We start from the raw sequence: 17,521 nt of genomic DNA on the forward strand, positions 1-17,521 counted from the left end.
GTCATGAACACTATCTTTAAGAAACAAAACAGTAGAACTAGGTGACAATCAAAATTAATAGTAATTTCTAGTAGTTTAGAAATACTATGTGTTAAAATATGAAAAGTGTTAATACAGTTTTCTGTTAAGACGGTTTCAGGTTTACAGAAAATTTGCAAAGGTTGTGCACAATTTCACAGTTGCTCAGACCACTTCCACTCCCACGTCATTATAGTTCCTTGTTACAATTAAGGAAACAGTGTTGCTGCCTTGTAACCATCCACCATCCATTCTTTTTCTCAGATTTCCCTAGTTGTGCCCTTTCTCCCCTAAGATCCCACTCAGTGTACCTCATTACATTTAGTGATCTCATCTCCCTAGGACACTCTTTGCTAGAGTCTCTGAGACATTCTTTGTTTTGGATGATCTTTTCCATTTTCATGATTCCTCACCACCAATTTTGTAGAATTTTTCTTCAGTTGGATTTAACCTGATGTTTCTCTTGTGATTACTTGGAGTTGTGTTTTACTGGGGAAGAGGCCATAGACGGCAAGTACTGTTCACAGCACCTCCTGTCAATGGCACATGCTCCAAAGGCGACTTAAATTGTTGATGGCCTACATGGCAGGATTTATTTTCTTATGGCTGAGTAATATGCCACGTGTGTGTGTGTGTGTGTATTACACATCTTTATCTATTCATGTATATATGAAAATTTAAGCTGCTTCTGTCTGTATCTTGCCTATTGTAAATAATGCTGCAGTGAACATAGAGATACATATGTCTTTTCAGATAAGTATTTTCATTTTCCTTGGGTAAACTCCTAAAGCAGAATTGCTGGATTATATGGTATCATATTATTTTTAATTGTTGGAGGAACCCATGTACTGTTTCCCATAGTGGATAACACCAGTTCACATTCCCAACAATAGTATATGAGGGTTTCCTTCTCTCTACATCCTTGCCAACAGTTGTTATTTTTTGTCTTCAGTTTGAACTTGCCATTCTAACATTTGAATTGGGATCTCATTTTGGTTTTGATTTGCATTTTCCTGATGATTAGTGATACTGAGAATCTTTGCATGTGTCTGTTGGCTATCTGTATGTCTTTTTTAGAAAAATGCCTATTCAGGTCCTCTGTCCATTTTTTTAAATTGGATTGCCTTTTTGATAGTGAGTTGTATGAGTACTTTATAAGTTTTGGATGTTAACCTTATATTGAATATGTCATGTTCGAACATCTCCCATTCAGTAGGTTATTCTTCTGCATGGTTAATGGTTTCCTTCGCTGTACAGAGCATTTTAGTTTGATGTAGGTGCCATGTTTTTGTTTTAGCCTTTGTTGTACTTGACTGAGGAGGAAGATCAAAAAAATATTGCTAAGGCCAGAGTCAGAGAGCTTGCTGCCTATGTTTTTCTCTGGAAATTTTGTTTCAGGTCCTACATTTAAGTCTTTAATTCACATTGAGTTTGTTTGTATATGCTTTGGGGAAGTGGTCCATGTTTTGCATGTAGCTGTCCAGTATAACCAACATGATTTACTGAAGAGACTTTTTCTCACTATGTTTTTTTACCTCATTCATTCATTCATTCATTCAGGTATCAGTCTACAATTACATGAGGAACATTATGTTTACTAGACACCCCCCATCACCAAGTCCCCTGACAAACCCTTCACAGTCACTGTTCATCAGCGTAGTAAGATGATGTAGAATCACTACTTGTCTTCTCTGTGTTGCACGGCCCTCCCCGTGCCTGCCCACCCCATTATACATGCTAAACATAATGTCCCCTTTGTCCCCCCACCCCCCACTTATCCCTCCCTTCCCACCCATCCTCCCCAGTCCCTTTCCCTTTGATAACTGTTGGTCCATTCTTGGGTTCTGTGATTCTGCTGCTGTTTTGTTCCTTCAGTTTTTTCTTTGTTCTTATACTCCACAGATGAGTGAAAGCATTTGGTGCTTGTCTTTCTCCACCTGGCTTATTTCACTGAGCATAATACCCTCTAGTTCCATCCATGTTGTTGCAAATGGTAAGATTTGTTTTCTTCTTATGGCTGAATAATTTTCCATTGTGTATATGTACCACATCTTTATCCATTCATCTACTGATGGACACTTAGGTTGCCTCCATTTCTTGGCTATTGTAAATAGTGCTGCGATAAACATAGGAGTGCATCTGTCTTTTTCAAACTGGGCTCCTGCATTGTTAGGGTAAATTCCTAGGAGTGGAATTCCTGGGTCAAATGGTATTTCTATTCTTAGTTTTTTGAGGAACCTCCATACTGCTTTCCACAATGGTTGAACTAGTTTACATTCCCACCAGCAGTGTAGGAGGGTTCCCCTTTCTCCGCATCCTTGCCAGCATTTGTTGCTCCTAGTCTTTTCTGTTTTGGCCTGCACAGGGCCCTCTGACCAACAGTCCCTGAGGGCAATGGGCAGGGGCAAAGAGCAAAGGCCCTGGCCCAGGGGGAGCGTCTTGTGCCCCACTTCCCTTGTTCCTCGGCTGATGGCATATCAGTGGCGTCTGGGTACAGGTCTGAACAAAGTCACCCCACATGTCCAGTTTGCCCTGAAAAGCAGATGTGGCTGTGACAAAAGCCCCTTTGTTTCAGGGAAATCATAGCAGTTGCTGAAACAGGCCCCCAAGGTGCTAATTGAGTGACAGAGGCCCTTGGTCAGGCTCTGATGGGAGCATGAGAAGGGTGTACTCTGGGTGACACTGTGAGTTCCACATTCTCCCGGGGGGAGATCCACTCTGCCCCTCTATGTTCCCTTCTGTCACCCTCTTCTGCCAGCCCTCTGCCCAGGCAGTGATAGGTGGACTGATGGTGAAATACCCCAAGGCTGCAGGAGGTCTCCTTTTGAAGACCAGTGTGCCCATCAGGCTCTGACGACATCACAATGAAACATGACCTACCTTGTCTGTTTTTGGTGGCAGCTTCTGGAAGACAGAAAGATCAAGAGATAAACAGACCAGCAGGGGTGTGGAGGGCTCTGGCTCAGCCATGCACATGACAGGGGACCCTGCTCTGTAGCAGAGGGACAGAACAGGGCTTTGGGTGTCCATCTGAGTGCTTACTTCATGTGGGTCTGTGGCCAGCCGGCCCCACCTGCCTGACCTGAGTCCACATCCCCCTGTCAGTCCCTGGGGAGACATTCAGGCTGGGGTGTCTGGTCCTGGCACACATGTCCCACAGGGTGGTTTTCATCAGCATTCTTTACATCTTATGAAGACAAGAGACCCCCCCTTCCCTTCCTTCTCTTCTCTCCCCTCCGCTCTCCACACCCTGAAGCACCCCCAGTGCACAGCCCTCAGGGAAGTCCACCCAGCACCCTGGCTTCCTGTCCTCAGCACCCTTACTTTGGAGACCTGGGACCTGCCGGCTTCTTGCTGGGGCTGCCCTTTCACACCTCCGGGGTGTCATTCCTCCTGCAGCTCTTCCGCATGTGCCCTTGGGAGCCCAGCTAGCCAAGCCTCGGCGCCCACCCTTCCCTGGGCAAGCCTCTGGACTGTTATTGCTCTGCTCAGGCAGCGCCCTTCCCACACGCCACGAAGGTGACATTTTACCCTCAGGACCCTGAGACCAAGGCCATTCGGGACACCAGACCTGGAGCTGCTGTGGCAGGAATGCAGCCGGTTCATTTCTGTCCCCATGCCCAGCACGGGGCCCTGCACAACCTGGCCCTGTGTAGTGACTGGGGAGGAATGACAAGGCTCTAGTGATGGGCAGACACCACGTTGGTTTTACAGGCACAGCTGCCCCAGAGGAGAGGAATCCTGGGACACCTGACTGTACTTTGGGGACATTTTTTCCCCTTCAGGGTCTCTTTTTCCCTCCACAGTAGAGGTCTCTCCCCAGACTTTGTCCACCTGAGTCCCTCAGAACACTGGCTTCTGGGAGGCAGCCCCGTCTCAGAGCCTGGGTCACTTCTCCTCAGTGGCCAGGGCATCTCACAGGCCACGTCCTTGAGGCAAGCCTGAGGTACAGAGCTCCTCAGCATCCAGGCTGTGTGGGCCCAGGGATGGGAGGGCAGCACCTGTACCTAAGCATTTGGCCAGGTGACCTTACAGCAGGATCCCGGGGTGGGCAGGTGTCCGGGTGCCTGAGGGGTGCTGGAGAACTTGGGCTCAGGGCTGTGTGGGTGTGGCTCCCTCACCTTCTTGCAGCACCAGATGCACAAGAGCAGCAATGGTAACATGAAGAGAGCTGGGACAAAGAATGGGAACAGGAAAAGGCTGCAGGGTGTCTGGGTCTGTGGGACAGCCTCGGGCACTGATGTCTATCTGTGAGGGACCATCATGGGCTCCGTGGGCTCTGTGGTCCCATCTCTTCCTGTGGGACGGTTGTGGGCTCCATGCGCTCCTGTGGGATGGATGGTCATGGCCTCCTTGGGCTCCTCCTGTGGGATGGTCGTGGGATCTGTTTCCTTCCTGTGGGATAGTTGTGGGCTGCGGTCTCTTCCTGTTGGACAGTCTTGGGCTCTGTGTTCTCCTTTGGGACACTGTGGCCTCTGGAGGCTTACCCTGCAGAAGCATTTTAGGGAGAGACCTGAGGAGGTTTGGGTGGCCGGCCTCTTCCCAGGCACCCACCAGTGGTCATTAATTACCGCCAGATGTAAGTCCAGGGAGAAGAAATCCTGGGACAAAATACCTCTAAAACTGAAATCAGTTAAAGGGAGAAATAAAGTTTAAAATCCATTTATTGCTTACAAACTGCAGTCCAGGGCCATTTCTCCTGCTCTGGCAAAAGCAAGCAAGCAAGCAAGGACCTCTCCCTAAACTTTCAGGTTCAGATAAGCCCTTAGTTGCTCAGGTAATTACCCATTGATATGGAGATGAACTTCTCTCCACCACTGAGGATATGCAAATACAGTAAAGCTGGTGAGATATTATGGAAATATTATAATTTTACCCACACAGAGGTCAAGAGGATTTCCGGAATCAGGTCTGATTATTAATGGTGCCACTGTACTTCTTGACAGTATTAAACGTCTTTAGATCTTTACCCCATATTTTCTCACAGGCATTAAAAAATGTCTCAGCTGTATCTGAGCACAGATACAGGCACTGATGAAATTGTGTTACTAATGTTCAAAATATCTTTTTCCTGGTCTTTCCCCCAAGCTGCTATGGTACTGTGTTCTGTTGCTGGAACAGAATAACCTGAAAAAGGATCTTTCATTCCAAAGTATTTTTTAATCAAGCATTTTCTGCCGCTGTGTCTGTGCCTTTGAGGTTAACCAAGTAGCAGGCCAGTAACACTCTGGATCTGTGTTTTCCACCCCAAAGAGCATTTCCTTGGGGAATAACAGAGCCCTTGGGAACAGCTTTTATTTCTATTGTAATATGACCATCATATTTCTCAAGAATGTAGTTGCATCCCTTTTCATTTAAGACATTAATTATCTTGGAAATGCTCTCCACACCTGCTTGGCATCCTAGAATTTCTCTTTGGTCACCACGTTGCCTTTAAATTACTTATTAGGAATGTACTGCAGCCTATAAAACACTGTTTCATTGAATTACACCTTCCTCATGGTGGAGTTTTCTGTCTTCTTTTCACGGCATTCAAAATAAGAATAAACATTGCTTGTGCTGGATGGGTATTGTTTATAGTGAGCACCACTGTAGTAGTTGGTAGCCAGGAGGATGTTGAACTGGGCCTTTGCCTCAGCATTCATCTCGGGCTGGAGCTGGGGGAGCTGAGCATCGTGGGCCACCCAGAGCAGAAGCGAAGGACAGAAAGGGACATCACCACACTCCTTGCTGCAGTCCTGGCTCCAGAGGAGTGAGAGCAGGAGAGGAGGGAGGAAGGGATGGGAGGTGCCAGGGGAGGGCAGGCCCTGCAGCTCTGCCACGGATGACTGTGGCAGTGGCTCACAGCATTTACTGTCTTTGACTCTTTACAATTAAATTTCATGTGTGTCATTGTGGCCCTTTATGGCTTCAACCTATTCAGGTCTGTTGGCCTCATGTATCTGGATGTCCGTTTCTGAATTCTCCGTGTTTGGAAGGCTTAGCTACTATTGCTTTAAATTTACTTTATATCCCTGTCTCTTTCCTGTCTTCTATGTTTCCCATAGCGCATATATTGTTTCTTTTGTTGATTTCACCAAAGTCTTGTAGGCTTTCCTCACACTTTTTTATTCCTTTTTCTTTTTGCTCCTATGACCAGGTAATTTCAAATTCACTATCTTCTAGTTTACTTCTTGGTCAACTTTGTTGTTGAAGCTCTCTGTTGAATTCTTCAGTGCACCCCAGTGTTTTTCAGCTCCAAGATGTATGCACAGTTTTTCTTTTTTTCATTTCATTGTTGAATGCATTCCATTGTTTTAAATTTTAAGACTTGTTTGGTGGCCTTTCATATAATCAATCTTGAAGAAATTTCACTTCCCCTGGAGGAAAAGTGTGCATCTGGCTATTGTCATGTGGAGTCTCTACCTATCAAGTCCATACAATTGGTTTATTGTGTTGTTGACATACTCTGTTCCCATCTCTGTTTCCTTATATTTTTGTCTAGCTGTTCTATCCATTATTGAAAGTAGGATATTTAAGTCTCCAGACTTTATTGTCGAGCCTTCTGTTTCTCTCTAAATGCTATCATAGTTAGCCTCACAAATTTTGGAGTGCTGATGTTTTGGGAATGTGTAACTTTTGTTTTCGCGATCAGTCGACCCCATCACGAACATATAATGTTTTGGTTTCTCCTTTATAAAAGCTTTTACTTAATGTCATTTTGTCTAGTATAGCTACCCCAGGTCACTCTGGGTTTCTATTTGCATGGAATATCTTCCATATATAACATTCAACCTTCTTGAGCCCTTACCTCTAAAATCTCTTGTGGAAAGCATATACCTACATCTTTATTTCCCATCAACTCTGCCAGTTGGCTTTCACAGGGTTGCCCAGAAGATGGGCTGTAACCAATCCCAAGTGTCTGCAGAGCAGATGGTCTTGCAGAAAAAAATAATGAACGAGTGTCACATAAAACCTACACAGCAGAGGTGAGGGTGGAAGAGCTTTCCATTCTCTGAGGGTGGGCTGCTGGCAGATGCCAGGGTCTGGCCCTGGGTGTCTAACATGGCATGAGGCAAGAGACTGTCTCCTGGAATGGGCACCTCTGAGTCACCAATCCCTGGCTGTGGGCCCATGCAATCTTCTCTCCCTTGCAGCTGAATAGCATTGCAGAAAGAATGAACCAAGTGTATGGTAGGCTGGAGGCTCTAGGAAAGATGTGTGGGCCCAGGGAAAGGCATTGAGCTGGGCCAGGAGTCTATTGCCCAAGTGCCTCTGACCCCATGGCCTGAACCTGGGTCTGCAGATGGCCGCAGGAGTGCTGCAGGTGAGGTCTGGACATGGGCCAGGCCTGCACAGACTTCTGGGAATCTTGCACAGTGGGTGTGCCTGCTCCTGCCTTTGCTCATCTGGAAGGCGATGCTTAGTCCAGTGAAATTGCTGGAGCTGCCTTTCAGGGCAAAGGTTGTACCGTCTGATAAAAGGAAGTGACAGTTCTGAGCTGGGTTCAGTCTCCTCATTTGCAAAGAGGGTCGTGGGCTAGGGCCCCTTCTTGCCGCAGGAATAAGCTACGCAGCCTTTCAGGGGTGTGGAACAGGCAGATGTTCGGGTATGGGCATCCACTCCTCAGGAGGGTGAATATGGGGAACAGGGCCAGGACTCTGGCAGCCTGTGGTGGCTCACCCCCAGCCCTTCTACAAGCGTGGTCACTCTTGCCTCTCCTGCAGGTTACAACATTGTCAGCCTGATGATTGGTCACTTTGTCTGCTGGGAGGCTACACTCAATTTCTTAATTTAAATGAACCTGGTGCAAATAGTTGACCCATCACTTTCTCCTTATTGCCTTTCTGGATCCGAAGTTTTTGCATCTAATGGTCAGATAAAATTGGTGGCCTGCAACCCCCAGATCAGTGTTTCACACTTGGCCCCTTTCTGCCTCACAGCAACTCTTTGGAACCCTCTGAAAAGCCGAGGTGATTCCATCTAGGCTGTAAATGGCAGAGCAAAGTTCAGAAGGTTTTGTTTTCTTTCTTAGTGCAAGATTTAAAATGACAAATGCTTGATCAAAAAATTGGGGATTAGCTCTCAAATCAAGCTTGCATTAATGGGAGGGTTATGTTTTCTAGCCTCGATCACACTAAAAATAATTTCCTAGGAGAAATTTTCATATCCAAAGTTGATTCTGAGCTCGCCACTTCAGTGCATTTCAATACTTATCCATAAGTCTAAGTAACTCTCACTGATATTCCTTAAGATATTCTATTACTCCTGCGTCCACCTTGTCCACAGAAGTAAGATGTTTGTTTAAATGTGTAAATCACTTCATGTCAAGTGCTGTTCTAAATTTCCAATGCCTTCTCATTTCAAGTTGAAAAAATACAAATATTTCACATGAACCACAGGCGCCTATATACCTCAGACCCTGCCTCCCTCCCTCTTCCTCTGCCCCAGACACAAACGAGCTTCCTTTCTATACCCAAGGAAACAAAAACTTCAAGTTCCACATGAGGTCTATTATACTTGCTGTTTCCTTTAAGTGAGAGTCAGCTCTGGACCTTCCTGCTCGCCGACTGGGTCTCAGGAAGGTCTCCTGCTCCATGACACTTTCCCTGGCCACCTGCAGAAGGCCAGCCCTGCCCGTTCTGCTCTGTCATCCCGTCCCCTTTACTTCTTCACAGCACATGTTGCCAATTGGTGTTGTCATGTTCATTTAGTAGTGGACTTGCTTATTGGGATGAATCAATGAATTAACCATGTGAAATACATAGTGTTCAAAAGGAAGTGGAGACTCAGAGCAAAGACAATGGCACTTGTGTTCTGTGCTTGCTCATCTCTCCCGGCAACTTGGGTTGCACTGCCCGGCCACGTACAGTTTCCCAGGTGGTTTCCACCAAGTCATCCTTAGATATGGCTGGCAAACCAAATCCCCCCTTCCAGCCAGCCAGCCAGAACCCAACAAGCATCCCCCCAAGTCATTCACCAACATCACACAATATAACCACCCCATAAAAATAAGTTTTATTTGAAATGTTTTGATATAACTATTAAAAAGAGTACAGAAAAGAATAACCTTCATTATAGACTATAGACTAATAGACGATACTAGCAATAAAATCAGATTTTAACATTTTGGTTACCTTTAATGTATTTTTGTAAAAAATACTGGTGATACATTTTAAAGGCACCAATGACTCAGAAACATAATTATTTTCTGAGCCTCTACAGACCAAACTGATCAAAAGGGCCCAGTCTTCTAAGAAAGTGGGGAGGAGAGGAAAAGAGGGAAGGGAAGTGATCAGAGGGGAACCAAAGTCCAGGATTCATCCAAATCGCAGCAGCACCCAGAGCTGGCTGAGAGAATGGGGGTTTAGGTGCAGATCAGGCTTTGGCAGTGTCTGTGGGCTCTCATTTGCAGAGACAAGCATCCAGTGCATGAAACCTCATTGGCAACAGAGAAATCATCAGTGTCGAAAGAGGTCATGGTGTCTCGGAGGAAGAATAAGCTGTATGTCGTAAATACTGCGGACTCAGCAGGTCCCGTGGCAGCACCGCATGTTGGGAAGGCTCTGAGGTGTACACGTGCCCAGTCTTAGGGAGCCTCCATGCGTCAGAGTAGCGGGCTACCAAAACGTCCCCTGGGCTTAGGGTGCAGGGACACAGCAGCACCCGGAAGCCTGAGCAGAATGCGGGGACACAGAGCTCGGCGGTGCAGCGTTGTCTAGTGAGGGTCCGTCCGAAGACAGGGCCTGAGCATCGGGATCCTGAGCTGTGCATGCTGTGCTCAGCAAGAGGCACTTCTTGGCTGGGGCCTCGTCAGTCAGCTCCTGAGTCCCCTGCTCCCGAGGACAACGGCCAGGACCACGCCTGCCAGTTGGGTGGAGACCCAGGTCGGATGGACCCGGGGTTGTCAGCAGGGCCGAGCTGCGCTCCGGGGACCGACAAGCGGCATCCTCACCCTGAGCTGCAAGGTAGGATCAGAGGCCCACACGCGGTGCCGAGACACAGGCAGCCTAGGGGCGCGGTGGTGGCCCCCTTGCTGCGCGGCCACCTGCCTAGCAGGGCTCAGTAAGCGGCAGGGCGGCAGGTCCCGGAAGCCCAGCGTGACTCTCCTGGTCGCCCACAACTCCTTCCAGGTGCCCAGCTCCTGGCTGCCCGTGGCTGCGGGCGCAACGTGGTTCACTGCCGCCCGGTCCTGCCCACGCTTCCAGAGCTCGTAGCACTCGGGCCGCAGGGTTCGCACGAAGACATCCATTGGAAAGCTGACCCTGGCCTCCCCACAGCTGCACTGAGAGGCCGCTTTGCCATAATCAATCTAGCGCAGCATCGCGAAGTTGATGGCCTCCGCACAGTTGAAGCCGTGGTTGAAGCCAGCGTGGTAGCCATAGGGAAATGTCACTATGAACTCGCCAGCCTCCTGCGTGACCCAACTGAAGGGGATCCTGTTGTCCCTGAGGACAGTGGGCCACATGAGGGACACCTTGTGCCGCAGGAAGGCCCCGCAGCTGTGGGCACTGGCCGGGAAGAGCTCCTTGGCCAGGCGTTCAAGTCACCAGCCATGCTCTGGGGGCACCGCGTACCATGTTTTGGGCTCCCCGAAGTGCACATAGTTGATACTGTACAAGTCCATGTCCTCTGTGTGCCATGCAAACGTCTTCCACATGCCAAAGTACAGGTAGGGCATGTTGACGCCTTCGATGACCACCCCGCACTCCTGCTCCATCAGGTCCTGAATGGTTCCCAGGTGTCTGAGGTTCCACGGCTTAGTGTTTTTATCAAATAAGGAGCCGTTGACGTCAGCGCCATAGATCGGTGAACTGTAGAGCCGGGTTTTCCAGAATTTTCGCTCCAAATTGTCAAAATCCGAGTGCGGTGGTGCCTGATATTTAGCACTGTTCGCCAGGTAGCGATACTCCCCGACCGTCATGGCCTTCTTCTTCTTGGAGTACTGAGTGAACACACCAGCCCCGCCCGAGACAGCCTGCTGGAGGAGAGTGGGGATTAGGATGTCACTGATGTCATCATAGGTCTTCCTGGCTTCCCACCCCTTGGGGGGGATTATCTTGGCCACACCTGCTCGGTGTGCACCTTGAGATTCCATATAAATAATATATTTCTCAAAATCATTAAACTCTTCTTCAGTTGGGTAGAAGGTCATGATTCTACAACTTGGGTTCTGGGTACAGTTTGCCTGAGACTTCATAGCTTCCATAACGAAGTACAAACTCTCAAGTCTTCAGGTATGGTCTGGATAGATGAGGATGGTGGAAAATGCTGTTATTCCAAAATTAGTTTTTGAGTGTCTTTGAGTCAGCAAGAACTACCTGTGGAGTTTGATGCAAATGATCGTTTTGGGGCTTGCTGATTCACCAGCCGACTGCCCTCTGGGCAGAAGCTGATACAGGAGGCTGAACGTGCAACTCTGTGATGTTCCTCAGCTGGCACTGGGGTTTGTTCTCTGAGGCCTCCTGACTCACCCGGTCCTGGGTGTATGGTGTTCCAAATGTACTGTCTCTAGGACAGTGTTTAAAACTAAAACCTAGAAGAAAGAATACAAAAGCTTGAACATTAATGTTTGGAGAAAGTTATTCAGGAGCTACAAATAAAATAGCATGGGATCCCACCATGGGATATTATCCCACACTCAAAGAAAGGCTAAAATTTTATAAGATTGACAATATAGGATGTGGTGTTGATGTAGAACAATGGGAATTCTCATACCTCATAAAGGGAATGGAAATCACACTTTGGGAAACTATTTGGTCAGTATCTACTAAAATTGAACTTATGCATGTGTAAGGTAGGACATACGCAGGTGCTGTGATTCAACTGTTACCACCTGTCTAGGTAATCTTTACAGCTGTGCATGGAAAGTCACCTCCAATAATGCTCATAACAATATTATTTCTAGTAGCAAATACTGGAGACAACCCAAATGCCCATCAACAGTAAAATGGACAAATACATTGTGGTACAGTCCTGCAGTGGAATACAATAGAGCACTGCAAATTACATGAACATATAGGGATAATTTTGCAAACATAATACTGGGCAATATTATCCAGACCTTAAAGAATATCAAATCCATTATTCCAATTTTACATGAAATTTCATCTTTTTATATAAGTATATATAAAGAAGGAGGTAAAGTAATCTGTGTTAGAAGTCAGAGCAGTGGTTACCTTTGAGAAAGAGAGGTTTTGAGTGGGAGCATGAGGGGGTCTCTGGAGAAACGTTAATATTTTGTTTGGAATCTTGGTGCTGGTTACACAGCTATCAGAATAACTAATTGTTCTCATCCGGCTGTTATGATTTTCACAAATTTCCATATGTTTATTTAAAAACAGTTTAGAGTGAGAAACACTGAAGACTAAGAGACATATTTCATTGTATTAAAAGAAAAAGGAAGAATGAAGATAAATGAACTAAACATTTGATTGAAGAAGCTAGGAAATGGAAGAAGGAGGAGTAAATAAGAAAGAATAAAGATGAAATTAATGAAAAATAATACATACAAAACAGAAGGATGGTGGCCAAAAATGTCTTTTGAAGAGACTAAGAAATGCAACAAACCATGATCATAACTGATAAGAAAGGATAAAAAGTAGAAATAAACAATACTAGGAATTAAACAGTGCACAGATCTAGTAATATAGTAGAGAATTTTTCTAAATCTCAGAATCTTATGAGCATCTGACATCAACATTTTCAACAGATAAGAAGACAATTTTCTAGAGAGGAAACACAGAAAATGGATCCAAGAAAAAACAAGAAAGCTCAAATGCCCCAATTAAGAATCTGGATCAAAGTATGACCCCCCAAAAACCCTGAGACACAGCATTTATAAGTGAACCTAGCAAATTTTTAAGAAAACAGCTGATTATACAAATCTTTCATGCTATAGAAAAGGTTGTAAAGCTACTCAGATGAGGCTATACTTATCTGATAGCAAAACTGGAAAAGGACAACAGAAAATAAAGCATAAATGAAAGCTTGCTAAATATAATATTATCTACCCAATAAAACAATATGCTAAAAGAATAATACATCGTGACCAAATAGACTGTATCTCAGGAATGCAAGGATGCTTCAACATCACAAGATTTAATGACATAATGAGAATATTAATGAAGGAAATGAAAAAATAACATCATCTTATAGGTACCAATAAAGGATTTCACAAAATTGAACATTCATTCATGATTTGAAAACTTTTTACTTGAAAACCATTCAGAAAAATTTCTACAGTAAAACAAAATGTTTCAGTGTAAAAACAAATAGCAAGTATCCTTAACAGTGAAACAAGAGAAACATTGTCTTAAGGTAGAAAAACAGATACATCAGCAAACTCATTAGCATGATCTCAAGTGGTCCTTTCTTCTAATTTCCTAGTTCTTCCTCTCTACAGATATTCTGTTTTACCTTAAACTTTGGACATGCTTACTGCATCCTTCTTAGACTCCTCCCAATGTTCTGAACGTCCCTGTGTGATCTGGGCCGCCATCACCCCTTCCCCTGGCTTTCTCCTCTTCCTGGCTGTGTCTCAGAAGAGCCTGCACTCCTCCTACCTGATGCTCTTTACACATGGGCAGCTCCCCTACCCCTTCAAGGCTGGGCTTAAATATATATGATCTTTACAGTGAGGTCTCTTCTGGTAGTTAGGATAAAATTAGGGATTATTTTCTCTCAAGAAAACACACTCTCTTCTCAAGAAAACCTCTCCAAATGAAACATACTGCTGATCAGGATTTATAAGTCTCTTCAAAATTCTAATCAAATCAGCCCCACCCCATTTCCATCATCCCTAATCACAACTGAATCCAATCAGCTATCCAACCAGCTCTTCCAATTGAACTACTCTTCCTTGTTCTAGTAAATGGCATCCTTTTCAGTGTTATCAACCCACAAAACATTCGTGTTTTGCCTGATTTTTTTTCTCTGAGATTTCTTATAAGAAAATAGAAAAGGGAAAGGACTGCCAACCCTCAACAAATCTGAAATCATATTTTAAAAATAAATACTTGTAAGCTCCAACAAATGGCTTCCTTCCACAGCCAGAGTTACAGAGACTAGAGCTCAGGTCTGCAGCAAGGATTGGTTTGATAGTCTTACAAAAGCCACTGGCAAGGGTCACAGAGAGCAAGCCTTTCCTTTGCCCCAGAAAGCAGCCCCAAAGGAATGAGAGACCTTGGAATAAAAGACACACCAGTTAAGAGGAGAAACATGCCTACGCCTATCTTAAGTTGGTGTATGAAATCAGAGGAGACTTCCTAGAGATTCTGAATCCACCTGGAGTCACCTTACAGAATTATTGGGAATTTGTGAGTTACTGGTTCTGGACAAATTCTCTGAAAATTTGTCAGAAACCAAGAGCAGATCCAGGTTTCATGGGGTCTGAAGACACTACAAATTTCAGGGCCTTCTTAGGAATGGAAAGATTTCCCTGGGAAAGCTGCCAGGATGGTAGGGAAAGTAGTGGAGTAAAGATAGCACCGTTGTCAGGGCACAAAACACCATTGGTACTGGGGTCTGCACAGAGCCATGGGGAGATGAAAGTCAGGCCAAGGAAATGGGGTGAGGAGGAGCTCCCAGGAGGAGGGAACCCCATTCCCTTTAGAGGTCCAGGCATTTAATCTTCCTCACCCTGCAGTCTCCCCAGTAAGATTTCAGAAGATCAGCTTGCCTGTCACAGAGTAAAATAGTAACAGCCCCTGTACCTTATTGGCAACTATTGGCAACTCCACAAGGAGATCTTTTAACTATCTTATTGATGACTTCAAAATTTCCTTTTTACTTTATGCTATTCAACTTTACACTGCCCTCCTCTTCCACCATTATTTCTCCCATATTTCCCTTCCATCTTTGTCCTTAAATTCCGTCCTTTCTCAAGTACATCCACTTGATCCCATATCTTCCCTTACTGACCCAACAAAGCACCATCTCTTCTTCCACCTCTTGTAGTTCTTGTTTAGCACCTATAATTTATACCTTATATAATATGAACAGCAAGAGTCACCTTTTCAGTGTTATCAACCCACAAAACATTCGTGTTTTGCCTGATTTTTTTTCTCTGAGATTTCTTATAAGAAAATAGAAAAGGGAAAGGACTGCCAACCCTCAACAAATCTGAAATCATATTTTAAAAATAAATACTTGTAAGCTCCAACAAATGGCTTCCTTCCACAGCCAGTTACAGAGACTAGAGCTCACCTTTACTTAGCACTTTGCCAGGCTCTTTATTAAGCACTTTCTATATAATTTCTCACTGAAACCTCACAGCTAGTTTATGAGGTTGGCATATTATTACCCCCAATCAGTGGAGTAGAAAATAAAATGTAGAAAAATGTATATTTAATTCAACAGCTTGTGCTTTCCATCTCTAGAACTTTTTCTGTTCTCTCCATGGCTATCTCTATTGTTAAGTTTCTTAAATCAACACCTACCCCTTATTCCAGGACACAGTCAATTAAATATCACAGTCATCTTTGTCTCTCTTGAATCATCAGTTATCAGTCTCTTTCCTGATTTAAGCTACCGTCTTCCCTCTCACCTTCATTTCATCAACCATGTTGAAAACATACATGAAAATAGTTTGCGTGCACAAACGCATTTCCTCCCCTCTCTCACCTGGTTCTGCCCCCACTTCTCCACTGAAACTGATGACTACAAACATCAAGCTGTTTCCTCCCAAATGCCGCTCCAGGGGTTACACTTGATCTCTGCACATCCTTGGTTCACAGACACCTTCTTGCTCCTAAAAGGCCTCTGACCTCCCTGATGCTGCCCTTAACTTCCTGGTTCTTCCTCTTCCTCCTTAGTTCCACTTCCTTTCCTTGCCACACACACACAAGGAACAACTCTCTTCTAAATTCTTTTTCTTTCTCCCTTTAAATTTCCTATTTATGTTGATAGCTTTCTTTAGTACTGCACTTTCTCTCCTTAATATTACTTACTGTTATAGCTTTCCTTAATACTGACTTTCTCCTAAGCTTCTGCTTTCCTTCTTTATCTAAGGTAGGTCCACTAAGCCCCTGAAATTAACTTGTTTAGTACAAATTGATCATCTTTCTTCTGAAACTAATTTCCTCCTTTAGATGTCTTTATTTCTACAAATAGTAAAACAGTTATCCTACTCACCTTCATCAACCATTACATCTCCCTGCCCAGCCTATAGGCAGTGGCTGTCAGGGGATCCCATGATTGTCTACTGGGAGACCCCAAGAACACTTGCACAGCACAGGGAGGCTTCTGTGCTCTCCTTCCCTTCCCTGTATAAGACCCCAAGGACCCAGTTTGCTTTCCTCTCCTACTTAGCTGTCACCACCCAAGCCAGACCTTGGCTGCTTTGCGCCGGGATTGCCTTGTGATAGTATCATGTCATAGGCTCCCTACTCACCCTAATTTTATAATCTTAAAAAACTCTGTAATGATATTTTATAAATTCTTCAAATGTTTCTTGGGAACATGTAATCAAATTTTCCATTCTATTTGAAAACTTGCTCTAAAGAAATGGGAAGGATGAACAATTTAGAAGGAGAGCTAAGTATCAGAAGCTTAAATACCATGCTAAGGGCCTTTCCCTTAAGAAATAATAAATGCTGACTGAATATTACACAAGACCTCATTTCTTACTGAAATATTGAATATACAATTGAAATAATCTTTGAGTTTAGCACTTTGTATCTGTTTTATAAGCTAAATTATTTCCTTTGTGCATTTCTAAGGATTCTAGGAAGAATGAGGCATGGCTTTCATATCTATTGTGTGTGTGTGTGTGTGTGTGTGTGTCTATATAAGTCTTCAGCTATTGAGCAATAAACGTTATAATACAAATATATATATATATATAATAACTAGTATATATAACATATGTAAGTGTATATTGCGTATAATAATATAACTGCACTCAAAAAAAAATTGCTCAGAATTTGCCAGGTACAAAGACAGTCATCCTTCAGTATTCCAGCCAAATGTGTCACTTCGCTATGATCCCAGCTGCTTGCTGTAACCATGAGACTGCCTGCTTGCTTCTTTCAAGCTGGGCTACAGGTACTGGTTGAGAATCAATAAATACACTTACACTGCAGATACCCATTATATCCTTATCCATGGTATCCACAGTAACACGGAAATTCTTTATCTAAGGAAACTTGACAGTTCTTACAATGGCGGAAAGGTATTGTCTTATCAGAATGATTAAAAAATAATACCTGGTCTCTTAAACTTAATGAATCTCTGGAAATTACAAAGTCTTTCCTCTGTGTCTTTTAAAAAAATTCCTCCAACCTTTCCTTGTGTGTATGTGTATGTGGGGGGGTGTATGTGTGTGGGTGTGTATGTGTGTGTGGGTGGAGAGTGTTTTCAGCTAGAGAAGGTGAGGAGTGACATGAATAAATTTAAAAGTCCCTTTCACTTCAGTGTCCAGATTGCACACCAGTTTCAGGATAGCAGGAAAGCCTTTTCGTCTTTCATGCTGCGTACATATTTCAATTCTATTATCTCAAATGGGGATTGTTTGACAAAATGC

At 44.3% G+C, this 17,521-nt stretch overlaps 1 pseudogene; it reads right to left on the reverse strand.

The window, feature by feature from the left end:
• Nucleotides 1–9,904: 9,904 nt before the first annotated feature.
• On the reverse strand, nucleotides 9,905–11,206 carry LOC130680555 (lysine-specific demethylase 4D-like; annotated as a pseudogene).
• Nucleotides 11,207–17,521: the final 6,315 nt, after the last annotated feature.

Source organism: Manis pentadactyla, chromosome 14 (genome assembly GCF_030020395.1).
Source record: "Manis pentadactyla isolate mManPen7 chromosome 14, mManPen7.hap1, whole genome shotgun sequence".
NCBI classification, from domain to species: domain Eukaryota; kingdom Metazoa; phylum Chordata; class Mammalia; order Pholidota; family Manidae; genus Manis; species Manis pentadactyla.